The sequence below is a fragment of the Littorina saxatilis genome, unplaced genomic scaffold (genome assembly GCF_037325665.1).
Source record: "Littorina saxatilis isolate snail1 unplaced genomic scaffold, US_GU_Lsax_2.0 scaffold_221, whole genome shotgun sequence".
NCBI lineage: Eukaryota > Metazoa > Mollusca > Gastropoda > Littorinimorpha > Littorinidae > Littorina > Littorina saxatilis.
The window spans coordinates 137,857-156,381 of NW_027128331.1; the positions used below are offsets into that span (position 1 = coordinate 137,857).

The window sequence follows — 18,525 nt, forward strand, 5'->3', positions numbered from 1 at the left end:
AAAAGCAACGGACGAAGCCGCATAAACGGAAACGCCTGTTGCGATGACTAAGGCCGAGGCCAGAACGCCCGAAGGCCAGTCAACGGTCAACCCCAGCCATGACCTCTGTGAGTGCACGGGATGGAGGACCTTCGTTTTCGGGAAAACCCGGAAGCGCGACTCCCGAAAACGGAAGCCGCCCTTGCCTATTCACAGCCGTGCACGCAATGCAAACAGGCTTAGAAAGAGCAGAAGATTAGGCAACGGACGAAGCCGCATACAGCGGCAGCGTCTGCTGCGAGGACTGGGGCCGGAAGCCCGGTGGCCCGAAGGCCAGTCCACAGTCGACACCAGCAGGGACCTTCGTGGGTGTGCCAGATTGACCTTCGCTTCCGGGAAAACCCGGAAACGCGACTCCCGCAAGCGGAAGCCGCCCTTGCTCAGTCACGGCCGTACACGCTGTGCGATCAGGCCTAGAAAGAGCAGCATATCCTGACTAGCAGGAAGTTTTGCAGTCGACACCAGCAGGGACCTTCGTGGGTGTGCCAGATTGACCTTCGCCTCCGGGTAAACCCGGAAACGCGACTCCCGCAAGCGGAAGCCGCCATTGCTCAGTCACGGCCGTACACGCTGTGCGATCAGGCCTAGAAAGAGCAGCATATCCTGACTAGCAGGAAGTTTTGCAGTCGACACCAGCAGGGACCTTCGTGGGTGTGCCAGATTGACCTTCGCCTCCGGGTAAACCCGGAAACGCGACTCCCGCAAGCGGAAGCCGCCATTGCTCAGTCATAGCCCTACTCGCTATACGATCGGGCTTAGAAAGAGCAGCATATCCTGACGGGCAGGAAGTTTGCAGGTAGTGAGCCTGCGACCAAGAACTGTTGCTTAAAAGAGAGCATCCGGTGGCTTCACGAGAGCCAGTGGAGCAGTTCGACTTACCGTCCATGCCCCCCAAGGAGGCAGCAGACGCAGCTGAAGGCCCGCGACCGGAAGCCGTGGCCGACAGGAAGCCAAGAGCGGCCGTCACCCGCCGCCGGCGGAAGTACAACGCTGGAGACGGCGTGTGAAGCTGCAATCTTCCCTCCCAAACTGCGAAACTCTGGAAAAAGAGAGCTAAGCAGTATAGACACCAGAGCGCCGCGCTCCGATGCCCAAGAGAGGGAAAGCAAGAAGCAAGACACGTCACAGACGTGCTAAACTGCCCCCCAAATTCATTTGGGGCAGAATAAGTAACGGACAAAGCGGTTATACATGCTTAGTACGAAACAACAACAAATACCAATGGTCTGATAGACCAATGACACAAACCTAGCCATGTTATATCACAGTCAGACGCGCTGACACAAAAAACAGGCGGCGAAACAAAGAGTTACTGGAAATTAACAAGTCCAAAACGGACGAAAAATTCAGCAACTACAACGAACTTCCTGTCAAACTAATGACTAAACAAGTCGCGTAAGGCGAAAATACAATATTTAGTCAAGTAGCTGTCGAACTCACAGAATGAAACTGAACGCAATGCCATTTTTCAGCAAGACCGTATACTCGTAGCATCGTCAGTCCACCGCTCATGGCAAAGGCAGTGAAATTGACAAGAAGAGCGGGGTAGTAGTTGCGCTAAGAAGGATAGCACGCTTTTCTGTACCTCACTTTGTTTTAACTTTCTGAGCGTGTTTTTAATCCAAACATATCATATCTATATGTTTTTGGAATCAGGAACCGACAAGGAATAAGATGAAAGTGTTTTTAAATTGATTTTGACAATTTAATTTTGATAATAATTTTTATATATTTAATTTTCAGAGCTTGTTTTTAATCCGAATATAACATATTTATATGTTTTTGGAATCAGCAAATGATGGAGAATAAGATAAACGTAAATTTGGATCGTTTTATAAATTTTTATTTTTTTTTACAATTTTCAGATTTTTAATGACCAAAGTCATTAATTAATTTTTAAGCCACCAAGCTGAAATGCAATACCGAAGTCCGGGCTTCGTCGAAGATTACTTGACCAAAATTTCAACCAATTTGGTTGAAAAATGAGGGCGTGACAGTGCCGCCTCAACTTTCACGAAAAGCCGGATATGACATCATCAAAGACATTTATAAAAACAAGAAGGGCAAAGCCCATACGACTCACATGCTTTACACATTTTTCCTACCAAAATACATGTGACCTTGACCCAAGGTCAAGGTCATCCAAGGTCATGCAACACAAAGCTGTTAATTCAAGACATAGGAAATAAAATGGTGCTTATTGGCTCTTTCTACCATGAGATATGGTCACTTTTAGTGGTTCACTACCTTATTTTGGTCACATTTCATAAGGGTCAAAGTGACCTTGACCTTGATCATATGTGACCAAATGTGTCTCATGATGAAAGCATAACATGTGCCCCACATAATCTTTAAGTTTGAAACAGTTATCTTCCATAGTTCAGGGTCAAGGCCACTTCAAAATATGTATACAATCCAACTTTGAAGAGCTCCTGTGACCTTGACCTTGAAGCAAGGTAAACCAAACTGGTATCAAAAGATGGGGCTTACTTTGCCCTATATATCATATATAGGTGAGGTATTGAATCTCAAAAACTTCAGAGAAAATGGGAAAAATGTGAAAAATTGCTGTTTTTTAGGCAACATTTATGGCCCCTGCGACCTTGACCTTGAAGCAAGGTAAAGATGCTATGTATGTTTTTTGGGGCCTTGTCATCATACACCATCTTGCCAAATTTGGTACTGATAGACTGAATAGTGTCCAAGAAATATCCAACGTTAAAGTTTTCCGGACGGACGGACGGACGACTCGGGTGAGTACATAGACTCACTTTTGCTTCGCATGTGAGTCAAAAATGAAAAAAACGTTCGGGGATTTCATACCCAGGAACTCTCATGTCAAATTTCATAAAGATCGGTCCAGTAGTTTAGTCTGAATCGCTCTACACACACACACAGACACACACACACACGCACACACATACACCACGACCCTCGTTTCGATTCCCCCTCGATGTTAAAATATTTAGTCAAAACTTGACTAAATATAAAAAGGAAGCGCTTACCAACTAACAAAGCAGAAGGCAAGTAAAGAGGTAAAATAAGGTTTACCTAACCAAAACATAGGCCGTGCCACATTCGCCGTCAGCTAAGCTGACAAGCAAACATGGGGCCCCAAAATGCCTTACTGAAAAAATTTTTACAAGTCCGCAAAACGGACGAAAAGTCAGCAACTACAACAACATTCTTGTCAAAATAATGACCAAAATGGAAAGAGCTCACCAAACACGTAAAGGCAAGCCGTTAAGACGGGTTAGGAGGCCGGTGGGTGTCCTTACAAACACCAGCACGCAGCCACACACGGAGCCAAAAATTCGACGACCTCTCTGCTGTAGGATGAATAGTCGTATGAAGTTACACGTGGTGTTTACAGGGGAAGTGACGTCACGTAACCCGGACGGGAGGTAACTCCCCGGGTAGATGGTCATTGCCATACCTGTATTTACACTTTTTGTGTTGGGTTGCTCCCCTTTAAAATTGTTTAATACGGGTAGCCTTTTCAGACCTTAAGCATGTAAGACTGCGTCAATGCTTTTATGTGATTCGGAGTAAGAATATGTAATTTAACCTGGATTTATGTGCTCTAGAAGTTTTATACATTATTATTATTATTATCATTTATCTCTGCCACTGAGGACAGCCCCACAATCACTCACCTTTGACCATGGTGAGAGCAATGTCGATGTGCTTCTTCTCAATGTTGCTGGTGTTTGTCAGGTACTGTAACACCGGGCGCAGGGCCAGCCAGTCAGGGTCATCAATGTTCGAGTCCATCAGATGACCCAGGTGGATGTCCAGAATCCGATGACCATTGCTTTTTATCTGTCAGGGAAAAATAGTACAATTAGGATGTGTTTGCTCCTGCATGTCAACTACTGTACTGTGCTCTGATTTCTGTCCATCTGTCCCAGGATATTTGCTTTTCATCAGTTTCAGTCAATTCAAAGCAAAACTGAGGACACACAAACATGAAAGCATAAGAAGACATGGCCAGTAGTCCAAGACAACCCATTCTCTTATGTTGAGGTTTAATTAGACATTGGTCAAGTTTCTGCATTGATTTTCATTCCCTTCATTAATCCTTCTTTCTTTATTTCTCTTCCCCCATCCCCCCCCCCCTCCCCCCATCCCCCCAAAAAGAAAAAATCTAAAATAAAGCCAAAAAAATACATGCGAGCACAGGCAAACAACATTAACCACTTACATGCAGCTTTACGTTCTGCGTGCAGTCGTCACAGATCTGCCTGTTGTGTTTGGCGCTTTCGGTGCAGGTCTTGCACTCATTCTGTATGTCCTCCATGGCCTGGTTCCAGACCTCCGGATTGCGCGCCTGAACGTCCCTTCGGTCAGACCGAAGCAAGAAGATGATGACGCAGGCTATGGCCCACAGGTCGGCCGTCTTCAGAACAGGATCGAACGAGTTCAGATCCAGAAAGTCGAACCAAGGAGGTAAGTACTTGACTGTGTGGCCTGCAGACAAAAAAGAAATGAATAAACGTCAGAAAGGTTCAGAGGAAAGAAAAGCAAAATAAAACAAAAGAAATGAACGAATGCAAAGAACAGTCAACAAAAAAAACAAGAGACATCAAGATTTTTTTTTAACGTCCCTTCAAAGAGGCATCAAGATTCACAAAGTGGTTCACATGCAACTACAACAACAACAACAACAACAACAAGAACACTGCTGTCAACAACACAGCTGCTACTCGAGAAAAAAAAGCAACAACACCAAAACAATAACAACAATAGGTTTTACATGACAACATCAAACAGCACAATACACCATTTAACTTTACAAAAACTGCTCTTAGACAAGCAGATGAAAGCACTCATCTGGGTGGTTAGCAGTGAAGGATCAAAATGTCAAAAATATGTAGTAAACTTACCTCCTTCGTGGAAGGCCTGTGGCTGCTTGGCTGATTCGAAATCAATCAGAACCAAAGATTCAGGGTCTGCTCGATCTCGCACCATTAGGTTCGTTCTGAAGATGAGAGCAAAGATCAAGATAAGTTTAAGTATTTCACGACAACATTCAAATTCCTTCCCCAACTGGATCTCGCTACATTAGGTTCATTCTGAAGATGAGAGTAAAGATCAGATAAGTTTAAGTATTTCAAGACAAAATTCAACTTCTTTCCCAAGTATGTTAACTCTGGTTGACATGTAACAATCTACTGCATGGATTTCTGATTTAACAGTTAACTCTGGTTGACATGTAATAATCTACTGCATGGATTTCTGATTTAACAGTTAACTCTGGTTGACATGTAATAATCTACTGCATGGATTTCTGATTTAACAGTTAACTCTGGTTTACATGTAACAATCTACTGCATGGATTTCTGATTTAACAGTTAACTCTGGTTGACATGTAATAATCTACTGCATGGATTTCTGATTTAACAGTTAACTCTGGTTGACATGTAACAATCTACTGCATGGATTTCTGATTTAACCGCACATTTTCTGTCTTCCTTTCCGTTTATTTCCGTTCGCAAGATAGTTACGACACTGTCCTAGTCCAGACTTTATACATCCAATGCTTTATCATTAATTAATTTTCTTTTATCCCACCTTCAAAAAAAAATACCTCAATTAGTTAATATAACAAGATTTTGTTTCCATGCGTTTTCAAATTTGTTATACAGTAATAAATCTGCTAATACCGACCACTGGAATAACACACCAGATAAATTAACACTAACATTGGAGGAGCCAATCACAAGCAAGGGGTGTATCGGAAACACGTGGATAGGAGCACGTGTGAGGTTATTTGTCAGAGGAAAAGCAAGGGTATCCACTCTTCAACAATCCATTCTAACCCGACTAAGTTATTTCTTAAAATCGTCTATTCCGGATGATTTTTCAAATAACTCACAATTTGACATCACAATGGGCCAGGTCATGGGTATGTAGATAGTGGACAGCTGACAGCAAGGTCTGCGCGAACTGTCGCACCTGGGCCAGGTTCCATTTACAGGTCAACAGTGTACCACCTGTACACAAAATTACACAATTTACATTACGAAAAACATCATCATTATCATCCAATTGAAGAATTCCATAAAAAATTTGTGCCGGGTTTAACTTTAGGCCAAAAAAAAACAAGAAGGGCAAAGCCCATACGACTCACATGCTTGACCTAAACCTAGCAATGACATCATACACTAAGAACTGCTTTACACATTTTTCCTACCAAAATACATGTGACCTTGACCCAAGGTCAAGGTCATGCAACACAAAGCTGTTAATTCAAGACATAGGAAGTACAATGGTGCTTATTGGCTTTTTCTACCATGAGATATGGTCACTTTTAGTGGTTCACTACCATATTTTGGTCACATTTCATAAGGGTCAAAGTGACCTTGACCTTGATCATATGTGACCAAATGTGTCTCATGATGAAAGCATAACATGTGCCCCACATAATTTTTAAGTTTGAAACAGTTATCTTCCATAGTTCAGGGTCAAGGTCACTTCAAAATATGTATACAATCCAACTTTGAAGAGCTCCTGTGACCTTGACCTTGAAGCAAGGTAAACCAAACTGGTATCAAAAGATGGGGCTTACTTTGTCCTATATATCATATATAGGTGAGGTATTCAATCTCAAAAACTTCAGAGAAAATGGGAAAAATGTGAAAAATAGCTGTTTTTTAGACAACATCTATGGCCCCTGCGACCTTGACCTTGAAGCAAGGTCAAGATGCTATGTATGTTTTTTGGGGCCTTGTCATCATACACCATCTTGCCAAATTTGGTACTGATAGACTGAATAGTGTCCAAGAAATATCCAACGTTAAAGTTTTCCGGACGGCCGGACGGACGGACGTCCGGACGGACGGACGGACGGACGACTCGGGTGAGTACATAGACTCACTTTTGCTTCGCATGTGAGTCAAAAATGCTTTGGTTACGGTTTCATGGCCAAAAAAAATAGGGTAGGTAGGTCGATTAAACTTTTTTTTGTTTTTTTGTTTGTTTTTTGGTTGGTCCCTCTTGAAATGATAAAAATATTTGTGTATGCAGGATATTCGAGGTATTTTCATATTGGTGTATTTGGAACCACAGATATTAATTACTTTTTCATGTTAAGAAAAGAAAACTGGACATACCCTTTAAACTGTATAGTGCCACTAGTGAACACAGTTTTCGAGAGTCATGCCAAAGTCCAGTTCGAAAGAGTCTTCGGGCTCGGCACTTATTTTCGTCGACCCAACACATTTTATCCCGAACAGTTTGCCGTCCAAAGTTGGATGAAAATCATGAAAAATGTCCACCAAGGTTGCACTCTTCGAGTACCGACTTATCAGTCGTGTTTGTTCGATATGAACGCACTTTCCGAATACGATTGCAAATGCAGACGACATCTTTTTACGTTCGCGCAACGAACGAACGCACGAGACTGACTTCCCTTGGATATGGGAGTTGTAAAAAGCGGAGTGGTGTCCCTTGTCGGGCTTGTTGTTGTCTGCTCGCCGGCGATCGATGTTTTCTCTGTGCCGTGGTGTTGTCGTTTTCGGTGGGTTTTTGTGTGTGTGTGTGTGGGTTTTTTTGTGTATGTATGTGTTTGGTTCATTTTATTTTTAGCTTTAGGACCAAAAAAAAAGTTTAGGGTCGGCCCAAAAAGTTAGGGTCGGTCGGGAAACCGTAACCAAAGCATTTTTTTTTTTTGGCCTTATATATACGTGTTGCTTGTGCGTGCCTCAATAAATCCAAGAGTATTCACTCTTCCATAATCCATACAAACCCGACAAAGTTATTTCCGACAATCGTCTCTATTACAACTACAAGTGGGCCAGCCAATTTTTAATCCAAAAAAAGTTGTCTCCCTGGCCTATACAGTAGTACCTTCCATTTCCGGCCCTTTCGTGGGCGTGAACCTGCCTGGAGCGGCCAGCTTTCCCATGACTAATGAATTTTCCTTCTATAATTGACTCTTAATGGCCGTTAACCTGTCTGACGCGGTCAACGGTCACTGATTTTTGACCTAAGGTGCCCCTCTTACTCGACAGGAGCGGCCACTTAACGGCCACTTGTGTGTGTGTGTGTGTGTGTGTGTGTTGTGTGCACAGACGGCACAGCACGAGCAGACGACATGAATACTTACGCATGCGCAAACTGTAAATACAGACATGCGCATACATGTACATTTACGGCAGTCACTTCCGGATCGATCACAGCTGATGTGAGTTTGAAACACTTGTTTATCTGACACTCAAATACATATATAATAATCCAAACAACACACATAGAAACATACGAAACAATAGCTTAGCCAGGACGATAGAGTTAAACACGCAAATAATTAAGATGTATTTATAAACGAAAGCAAAACTAACAGAGACAATGAATCGGCGGCTCGTGGGTGATCGCTTTCTTTTCTTCATGAAAACTTGATCGTGTTTTTGGGGTTTTTTTTGAGGAGGAGGGGGCCTGTAATGAACGGCCACCTGATATTTGCGGTCACCTTTGCAATGACTAATGGGTGACCGGATATGGCAGGTACTACTGTATATATATATTTATTTTATCTACTACGATCATTTACCAAACTTTTCAAGCTAGCAAAACTCCCCAAGCCTTGTGCTTCTTTGCACAATACTACAGACACTAAGTCACTAAGTTTACAAAGAAAAGGTAACGGGAGGATGAAGCCAGAAACTTATAATAAACGGAGTAAGAATATGTTCCTCCAATAATTGTTCTTGCTGTACACAATGTCAAAGTGTGTGATAATGGTAAAGAAGTCATTTAACTAATGCTAAAGGAGCTCACTTAAATTCACAGAAAATACTGAATTGAATCATGACTTAAGTAGATGGGTGCTTGAATGGCATACGAGTGCAATAAATTTACATCTACAGACAAAGAAACGTTTGTCCATTTGAATGCATAATAGTGGAGTGGGGGGATGAGGGGTAGTTGTGGGAGAGGAAGGGGGGGGGGGGAGGGGGTGGGGTAACAAAAATAAGAAAGCAGCCCATACCTTCAATGAATTCTTCAAAAATTTGGATGAAGTCCCTTTCCTTGTAGACCCCATAGATCTCAGGTAGGAAGCCTTTGGCTTTGTTGTGCCGCGTCAGGAACTCGATGCCTATCAGTCTTCTGTTCTGCATCTTTATCTGAAAGCAAAAACAGCAACGTCTTATTCATTGTTTTTCTTTAAAGTGCTCAAATAGCGAGAGAGAGAGAGAGAGAGAGAGAGAGAGAGAGAGAGAGAGAGAGAGAGAGAGAGAAAGAAGAAGAGAGAGAAGGAGAGTGAGACGGAGAGGGGGGGGGAGAGGGGGGGGGGAGAGGGGGGGGGGAGAGGGGGGGAGGTTCCTAAGCCTTTCATGCAGCATACTGTTTCAGGGATGTCATTAGGCGTCGGACATCGGACATATAACGATGAAAATCCCCAAATGTCCGATTCACATTGCCGCATGTCGGTCAGATGTCCTATCGTTTTAGCCTGAGCGTGGTCATTGTCCGATATGTACTCCATTCCTTCGGACAGCGCGATATTCGTTAATTTTCATTTCAAGATACAAATCTTCTAAAAGACCGAACGCTCTCGTGTTCAGCTGACACTGAAGTTGCCAGTGCCGCGTGCGGATCTTTTCTTTTGTCGGGAATTCCCGAACCGTTTGCGGTATGCGCCGTTTGGGTATAACCGTCTCGGTGCAGCGCACTGATCTAAAAATAGTGGATTATTTTTAGATCAGTGCATGCTACAGGAGTACGGGAGACAACTCCAACTGACTAAATTTGTCGTCTGCTTTTGTTTTCGATACAAAACGAAGCACTGAATTATGCCACTGAAAAAAAACCTAAAGCCTGCAAAAGATCAGCATTAGATCAAACCGATCATTTTGTTTTTCAACTTTTATCCCAATCATGCAGTTTGTAATCAAAGTAAGAGCTCTGAAGTTGTTCATGTTGGTTTATTTTTTGAAACTAAACAAATACAACATTATACGCACACTGTGTTGATGTATTTACTATATTATGTGTGTGTTCTACAGCGCGCGCGCGTGGGTGTGTGTGTGTGTGTGCGCATGACTTTGGAACAATTCCATGGAATGTGTTATAAGCTGTTTGGCGCAAATTCATAATGTCCTATTACACTTTCTGAAAGCGGTCAAATGTCCTATTGATGCTGAAGAACTCAGGACATTTGTCCTATAGGTATGAATTTGTAGCAACATCCCTGCTGTTTGTGACAAAATTGCAAAAATTGAGTATAGCACAATGAAACCCATTCCTGGTAACAGGGACACATGTATACTAAATTAATCAGCACAGATACTAAACCAGACATACCCACACAGTTATCTGTGCATATGCACACACGTACACAGACTCAAACACATTACTAAAACACAGTCCCAAACTCACAGGCATGAAAAATATATAATACAGTTGGTCAAATTACCTTCTTCAAGACAAATTGATATTTGGTGTGGTTGTCAGCACAGAGAAAGACGCCACAGTTTTTGCTCTCTGAGTAGCGAAAAACCTCCTTGACTGTAAACTCTTTGCCTTGTCTGTATGTCATCACTCCTTCCACTGGCTTTGGAGATAATTTCTGCAAAATATACAAAAAAAATTGTTTAATCAAAACCCTAATTCAAAAACTACACCCACAAAGTGAGCGGTTATAAACCTTGAATAAAAAGTGTATGGATTACAATGTACATGCATGTCTATTGAACCTGCCTGGCTATCTATATCTGTCTAAGCATTCTTATCTTCTTTGTCTACAGTGTACCTGTCTCACAAAACATGGCAGAAGGCAGGAGAACTGCAACCCCCGCCCTCCCCATCCACCAGCACCCATTCCTTCCACTCAGTGTCAGCTGGTGCCTGTGGTCTGTCTGTCTATCTACCCATCTATTCAAATTGATCAGCTAGGACACAGTTTTAAATAAAGTATAGACACATGAAAGCAATTAAGTCGGCCAAAAAAAGATTGTTTACCTGTCTGTTGGCAGACATCCTGCTCAAAAGACTGAACACACGCACCCACCCACACACACATCCACTCACACACCCATTATCAACTTACATCATGAATATAGATGCCAAAATCTCTGTGGTTGGACACAATCTCGACCAGATAGTCCTCCAGCTTCTTGGAAGGACCGAACAAGAACCCTTGCAGAGACTTTTGCAGGCGACTGCAAGTCCTCAGCACAACTGCGGCATCAACAGCGTCGCCAAATTTTTGTTTATCACTGTCGGTAGAATCACTGTGTTCTGAACTGCTAGTGCCAGAGGTCTCTGATCCAGGGCTTTCGTCTGAGCTGGACAGAAGTTTTTCCATGACAGGAATAACAGACATCGGTAAGGGTGTTTTGTTGCTCTCGATAACTGACCTTTCACTGCACGATTCTTGTTGGGTGTGTGATGACATGATGTTAATTGTCTTGAATCAAGCAGCGGTTGCACAGAACAAAATTTCCTGCGACCTGGCAGCTTGGGTCTAGTGACCGGAACCGAGGTCAACCTCTGGACCTCTAAGCACCCTTTTAGGGGCGTGCACAGGTGTAGGTTGAGTGGAAAGTTGTACTGACTCCACTGTCAGCTTTCTCCCTGCTAGATGTTCCTCAGAATCGTTGTACGCCCCACCATCGACTTCCAGTGTGTACTCTATTTACAGTTGTCTTTGAGAGGTCTGGCATGGTGCTCTGTTACTCAGGTAAATGTCGCCATGCTCAGGGAACAGAAGATGCCAAATTTCAATGGCGATGTACCTTACGGTTTGGATCCTCCAGCGTTGACGGCCTTTTTGCCCCAATTGTTGCAGGGTCTGTAAATCAGTTAGTTACAATGATTGTAAGAATTTATGTTTCACCATTCATAGCCGGATCAATAATTCATTTACCGAGGAAAACATGAATTCACTCAACACCACAGTTTCTCTTCTGTCTTCTCTTGGAGGTCATTCTAACTCTAAGACCAGTTTACAGGTGTGGTGTGTACCTGTACAGTAAACCCCCCCTCTTATTATTACATTGAAGACTCCCTCCCTTTTAAGAGTAAGAACCTGCTTTTTTTTTAAAGATTTTATGTTCATAACCTCTATACATTAAGTTAATGCTCATCTTAAGACTCCCTCCCTTTAACCTTCAAGACCTGATTGCTCAGAATTTTGGAGATCCTAAAATGAGGGTTTCCCTATATCCTACAGATGATCTTTTGTTTGGAATGTTGAACATGCAGCATACTCCACATTTATGTTGACAAGTTGTGCTATTATTATTATTAAGAAACATATGATCACACAGTAAAGAACTTGAATTTCCTCAAAATGTTACTCTGTGTTACCAATGTAACCGTGTGCCAATCTACTTTCCTCTTTCGTACTGAACTCAAACACTAAAGCAGACGACACAAGTTATATTACCCAGGTTCTTTTATTCCATACGATGAAATGGGGAAAATGTGGGATAACGGGGGTTTATCTTCAAATACAACTTTGACTGTATAGGACTAAACAACTTCAAAAAAAACAATATTCTCACTCTTCATTCTAAAGCTACATTCTTCCCCTAAAGATACCCTTTAAAACACACCAAATCCTTTCCCCAAACTACACTCTACTCTAAATCCTCACTCTCAACTTTAATCCAAAAAAAACCACAATGAGACTCTAATTTAAAACAAACGAAATCTAAAAAAACAACCTAAAAAACAATTCTTTAAAAAAACCAAATCTACAAAATATCTGACCAAAATCTCTCCACTAAATCTAACTACTCTTCACTAACAAAACCTAGTCTATAAAAACAAATCTACGACCCACTAAAAAAAGAAAAAGACCTAACTAGGTACAGGCAGGTCAAAAATTTAAATTTTTTGATGGGAGTTAAAATTATGTAATTATGAAAGAGGACAAAAATACAAACACAACAAAAACAAGAAGGGCAAAGCCCATACGACTCACATGCTTGACCTTGACCTTAACTAAACCTAGCAATGACATCATACACTAAGAACTGCTTTACACATTTTTCCTACCAAAATACATGTGACCTTGACCCAAGGTCAAGGTCATCCAAGGTATTGCAACACAAAGCTGTTAATTCAAGACATAGGAAGTACAATGGTGCTTATTGGCTCTTTCTACCATGAGATATGGTCACTTTTAGTGGTTCACTACCTTATTTTGGTCTCATTTCATAAGGGTCAAAGTGACCTTGACCTTGATCATATGTGACCAAATGTGTCTCATGATGAAAGCATAACATGTGCCCCACATAATTTTTAAGTTTGAAACAGTTATCTTCCATAGTTCAGGGTCAAGGTCACTTCAAAATATGTATACAATCCAACTTTGAAGAGCTCCTGTGACCTTGACCTTGAAGCAAGGTAAACCAAACTGGTATCAAAAGATGGGGCTTACTTTGCCCTATATATCATATATAGGTGAGGTATTGAATCTCAAAAACTTCAGAGAAAATGGGAAAAATGTGAAAAATAGCTGTTTTTTAGGCAACATTTATGGCCCCTGCGACCTTGACCTTGAAGCAAGGTCAAGATGCTATGTATGTTTTTTGGGGCCTTGTCATCATACACCATCTTGCCAAATTTGGTACTGATAGACTGAATAGTGTCCAAGAAATATCCAACGTTAAAGTTTTCCGGACGGACGTCCGGACGGACGGACGTCCGGACGGACGGACGGACGACTCGGGTGAGTACATAGACTCACTTTTGCTTCGCATGGGAGTCAAAAACCATTTATGTCTATCTTTACTAGAACCAGAGATACAGACCTTTAAATACGGTACGAATTCAGACATATTTGGCCGTTTTTGTCAAATTTCACAACAAGCTGATTTTGAGAAGCTGTAAGATGCCACCATTTCCATAAAACATGTTCAAATTAACACAATTTGTTTCTTTGTATATGGACATTAACCCTATTTTTTTTCGGGCCATGAAACCTAAAAACTTGACCGCAGGCATGACCTAAAAGTAGCAATTTATGCAAATTTCGGCTGCGCCCGAAAGAGATTATGTGTGTAAACTTCAAATAGCTGTGAAACGTACAAATATTGACCAATTTTCAAAATTCAAAGTGTTCTGAGGGTGTCTTTTGGAGACCTTTCAAATGACATGCAACATCACAACATTCTTATATATACACAAATAAAAGCCCCCCCCCCCCCCCCCCCCCCCCCCCATCATTTGAAAGTGACGCGTTTCAAACCTTGAGCCCTCCGTGTACCTGGGAAGCATAGTTGACAGACAGGGGGGCACTGACCGAGACCTCATTGCCAGGACTGGCAAGGCACTAGCAGCCTTTATCATGCTTAAGAACATTTGACAAATTATGCTTTTGTTGCACCCGCCCAATCCACAATCAATCAACAATCCGTTCGAGGGCATGGATTCCCTAACGTCAAATGTGGAATCAAACAAGGAAGCTGTTGTGAAGCCTGCTGCTGTAAGATGTTCTCCAATTCCATCAAGATCTACTTTCCTACACAAAAACGTGTCAAGTGTTTGCAGTGTCTGTCAACTTCTCTCACAGCCTTTTCTGTCAACGTGCGTAATCTGTCTTTGGGGACATCAATCTTTCCAACCTTTTGAATGAATGCCTCAACATCTGGCCATGACTTGCCACCCTCCTTTTTCAGCAGAAAAACTTGCAACAACAGTTTGTTGTCCAGCGACTGTGATACTTCTTTCCGCCTGCCCCGTCCTGTTGCCAGAAATGAGTGCCGGAGCTCTTGAAACTCGGGTGAAGCATCTGGATCTGGATTCTTTACGTTGCAGGAACCACTGTTGGTCATCTTCGCAACGGATGCGGGAGAGCGCATAATAATAATTTAGAGTACAATAAAAGTCCTGACTTTGGTGGGACAAGTCATATAGTCCCGTCACATCAATGTCTTTCCACTCTTAGTGACTTATTAAAATGTTAAAAACTGAGCTCTGTTGGTGGTCAGTGTTGGGGCAGCCCTGATGCCGGCAGTCTCAGCGCTGAGGATGCTGCGCTGGCTGGTCGTGCTGGAAGGTCTGCGTCACTCAGCTGATTCCACTCTGCGACTGTCCGTACGAAGAAGGAGTTCTTGTACTGGTCTGTCTTGCAGGTGGGGATGCGGAAGCCTCGTGTGTTGTTTACAGCTTGCCTCTCGATTATATTGCTGCTTTCATACCCCTGGGACCTTGTGGGGATGACTCTCCGTCGTCCGCTCACGGCGGGGGTGAGAAACTTGTCTGGAGGGAGTGCGGGGATCAGGCCCTCAGAGATCCTGTTGAGGAGGTTGAGGCGTAACTGCCTGCGGAGCTCTTCCAGTGGGGGGAGCTTCAGGTTCCTCAGCATGTCGCTGACGCAGCCAGGGCTTCTCCCAAATAATGATTTTTTGTGTGTGGAAAATAAAGTATGTGAATAGACCCTATCGGTATTCCAAGCTCTAGTGATCTCTCGCAAACTTCAGATCATAGCAAAGCATGCGGTACAGCGATCTCGTGCGAGCTGCACAAGCCAAAGTTCGAAGTTCTCGCGATGTTCAAAGCATAACAAAGAGCGTGTCTCGCGAGAGCTGCTCAGATACCGAAAAGGTCTATTGAACAATCTTCCCAAACATGTTTTGGGGGAAGGGAGAGGTGCCTAAAAGAACTGGACAATACTGAATAAGATTTATATTGAACCTTTAAAGGTCTTTCTGCTTATTTTGTTAATCTTTGCATTACTTTATAGCAGTTTGGAAGATTATATGGGCCTTTCTCTGTGCTGTATACATTTACATGGGTGCAACCTGGAAAATTCCAAAAACCGGCAAAAATGATTTATAAAAACACTACAAACACCCAAAAAATCATTATTTGGGGGTAAGAAGAGAAAATAAGGATGTCAACTCAACTTTTACTGATTTGCATTCAATGCAATAACATTTTCACAGGTCGGTATCGGGAGTTTTCTACATCGCTGTACTGTTTACCTCCTGGATTACCTCCCTTGCCAGGGTCTGGGAAATTTGTTTATGAAACTTTGACGACGCATATCTTATTAAGAGTTGAACATCGAAGGCTACAATTAAATCAGCAGTTATCTGAACTACTTGTTGACAAGTCTGATATTGTATGGTCATTGTATTTAGTGACTGAAATACGTAGTGAACCTTTTCATCGGGCATGTCACTGCGAGGTTTCCAAGTTCTCAACAGATCATAGGCAAGAGTGCCTCGGCGCCGTGATCGTGAAAAATACACAATATCCAGTGCAACTATTGCTGTCACAGTTTACATATAACCTTCTTACAACATTTACAGCAAAAATACATCGAAGAATGTTTGATTATTTACCAAAATCGCGTGCAATCCGACTCAAAATGTCCCCGGCCGATTCATTCATGGCCGCAGCCATTTTGACACAGGCTGAGAGAAACAACCAATGGCTGTGCTCGTTTCAGACAAAAGCGTCGAGTCCCTATTGACGTCACAAGAAAATCGTGTAGACCATCAGAAAGAGCGAAAATCAAAGTTTTCAAAAAGTATAGGCTTTGTATGGTTATTTGTGCGGTTTTTGGTCGAAAATGACTCCTGAAATTATGTTTTTACGACTTGGACTCGTTATTTTTTCAAACACAGGCAAACTTGGTATCAGTTTGAAGAGAATTATCTGCGCTCTCTTTCTGTGCTATTTTTAGCTGTGTACACCTACTGGGGAGACGTAGCCAGCGCAGGTAACACACAGTGTGTTTTTCGTATCCCGCGGCAAGTGACGCTCACGGCGAGAAATAACCCCCCAGAGCGTTTTTTAAAAAAAATGTCAAAAATCACTCATTCAACACACAGCAAAGAGAAACACATCTTTGGAAAGGGTAAACCTTCATCTTTATTGTGGTACACATGATGTAGTAGTGCATGCACAAATGGTGTCATAACATTCGTGGGAGTACAACTGAAAATCAGCTGCTGAATCCTTTGTCTTACAGATTCATAAATAGCTTGCCGGTACCTAACCTAACTAAACCAGAACAGACCTAACTAAAAAGAACCCCTCTAGAAAGAAAGACCTAACTAAACCCAGACCTAACTAAACCAGAAAGACCTAACTAAACCAGAAAGACCTAACTAAACCCCGTCGCACACTCGGCAAACACAGAATGCACGCCGTAAGCATACGTAAACAAATCAACAATTTCAACTACCACAAGCTAACTCATTAAACAACAAAACACATCATTCCTACCAAATAACATGCCTACAATACATATACCGTTCTCTCAAACAACGGTCTTCTAAAGCATTCACACACAAAAATCTTCCCCACCATTCCAACTCACAAAACAATCTACTTAAACATTCAAATAAATCCTCCCCCCAAGCAGCATACTATTCTTTTCACCGCCTACCCATTTACAGAAAGAAAATTGTTTTAACCTACCAGCAAAAGAATCCTCACATTCCGGAAAGATTTCGGCCGTGACAAACATGTCACACAACAGCATTAAAAACACGCCGCACCAAATACACGTCTTTTCCCCTCAAAGATTCCAAGCAAAAGCACAGTTTTAGCGTTCACATCCTGTGCACCGGTGTCACAAGATTAACCCATTCAACTCGAGGGGTGTCAGGCAGCCCCACTTTCTTTAGTTAGTGCCTAACGTCACCTTCAACTATTCAACTTTACATCGCGGTGGAGGGAAAAAGGGAGATGGAATAAAGCCACCTGTCAATTGTTTCTTGTTCACAAAAACATTAATCACAAAATTTACTCCAGAGGCTTGTACCAAAAAAAAACAATCGTTTTACCTATGCAAATTTTAGAATCGGCTATTCCGCGAGACCAATTCAATAGAAATGAAACTCAGTCTCGGAAACCTTAATGGATCCCCGATAGTATAGAGGTACCACGAGTTCACACGGATGCACAAGAGTGCATGTGTACCGTAACTGTCGTTCCCAAGCTCACACCTGTCATAGATATCCCTTGACGTCAATACACATCTATGCACCTGTATAGTAAAATGAAGGAACATTATGAAAACTACTTATAAAAGAAACAGGCAATGCACACCGCTACGATCGGAGTCAACTCGTAAATATCTCCTGCTGCGCAGCAGCGTCAGGGGATCATGACTTGAGTCCCCTGGCATATTACCCTACGCTCGATCGCAGCTTTGGTTTACAACGACGAACGACAAAGCTACGATCGTCTCGGCGAGGATCACCGAGGTTCACCGAGGATATACTCTACAGCCGATCAGATCGGAGACAGTGCCGATTCTTTCGTAAATATTTGACGATTGCAATAAAAATTTAAAAAAGACGGTACTCTTGATATTGAATTCAGACACGGTACAGATCTGGTTGTTGTTTTTTAAGGGAAAGTAGCATTTCATATCAATAAAAAATAAAAAATAAAATGTTTACGTTTTGTGTAGTCTCATTCAAAATCTCACTGTCCCTGAGACTTTCCGTCCGGGTCCGTGTGGAACACCAAGACTGATAAGACTGAAATGATCTCTCGCACAGAAAGAGAGGG

At 42.3% G+C, this 18,525-nt stretch overlaps 1 long non-coding RNA gene across 1 annotated transcript in view; it reads right to left on the reverse strand.

The window, feature by feature from the left end:
- LOC138956698 (uncharacterized) overlaps positions 1-4,308 on the reverse strand; it is a 30,159-nt gene extending 25,851 nt beyond the window's left edge. Inside the window, exons 1-2 of the long non-coding RNA XR_011452757.1 lie at positions 4,244-4,308; positions 3,696-3,861 (exon numbers count right to left, since the gene is read on the reverse strand). This is a non-coding gene — a long non-coding RNA (uncharacterized lncRNA). The remainder of the gene's footprint in view (positions 1-3,695; positions 3,862-4,243) is intronic.
- Positions 4,309-18,525: the final 14,217 nt, after the last annotated feature.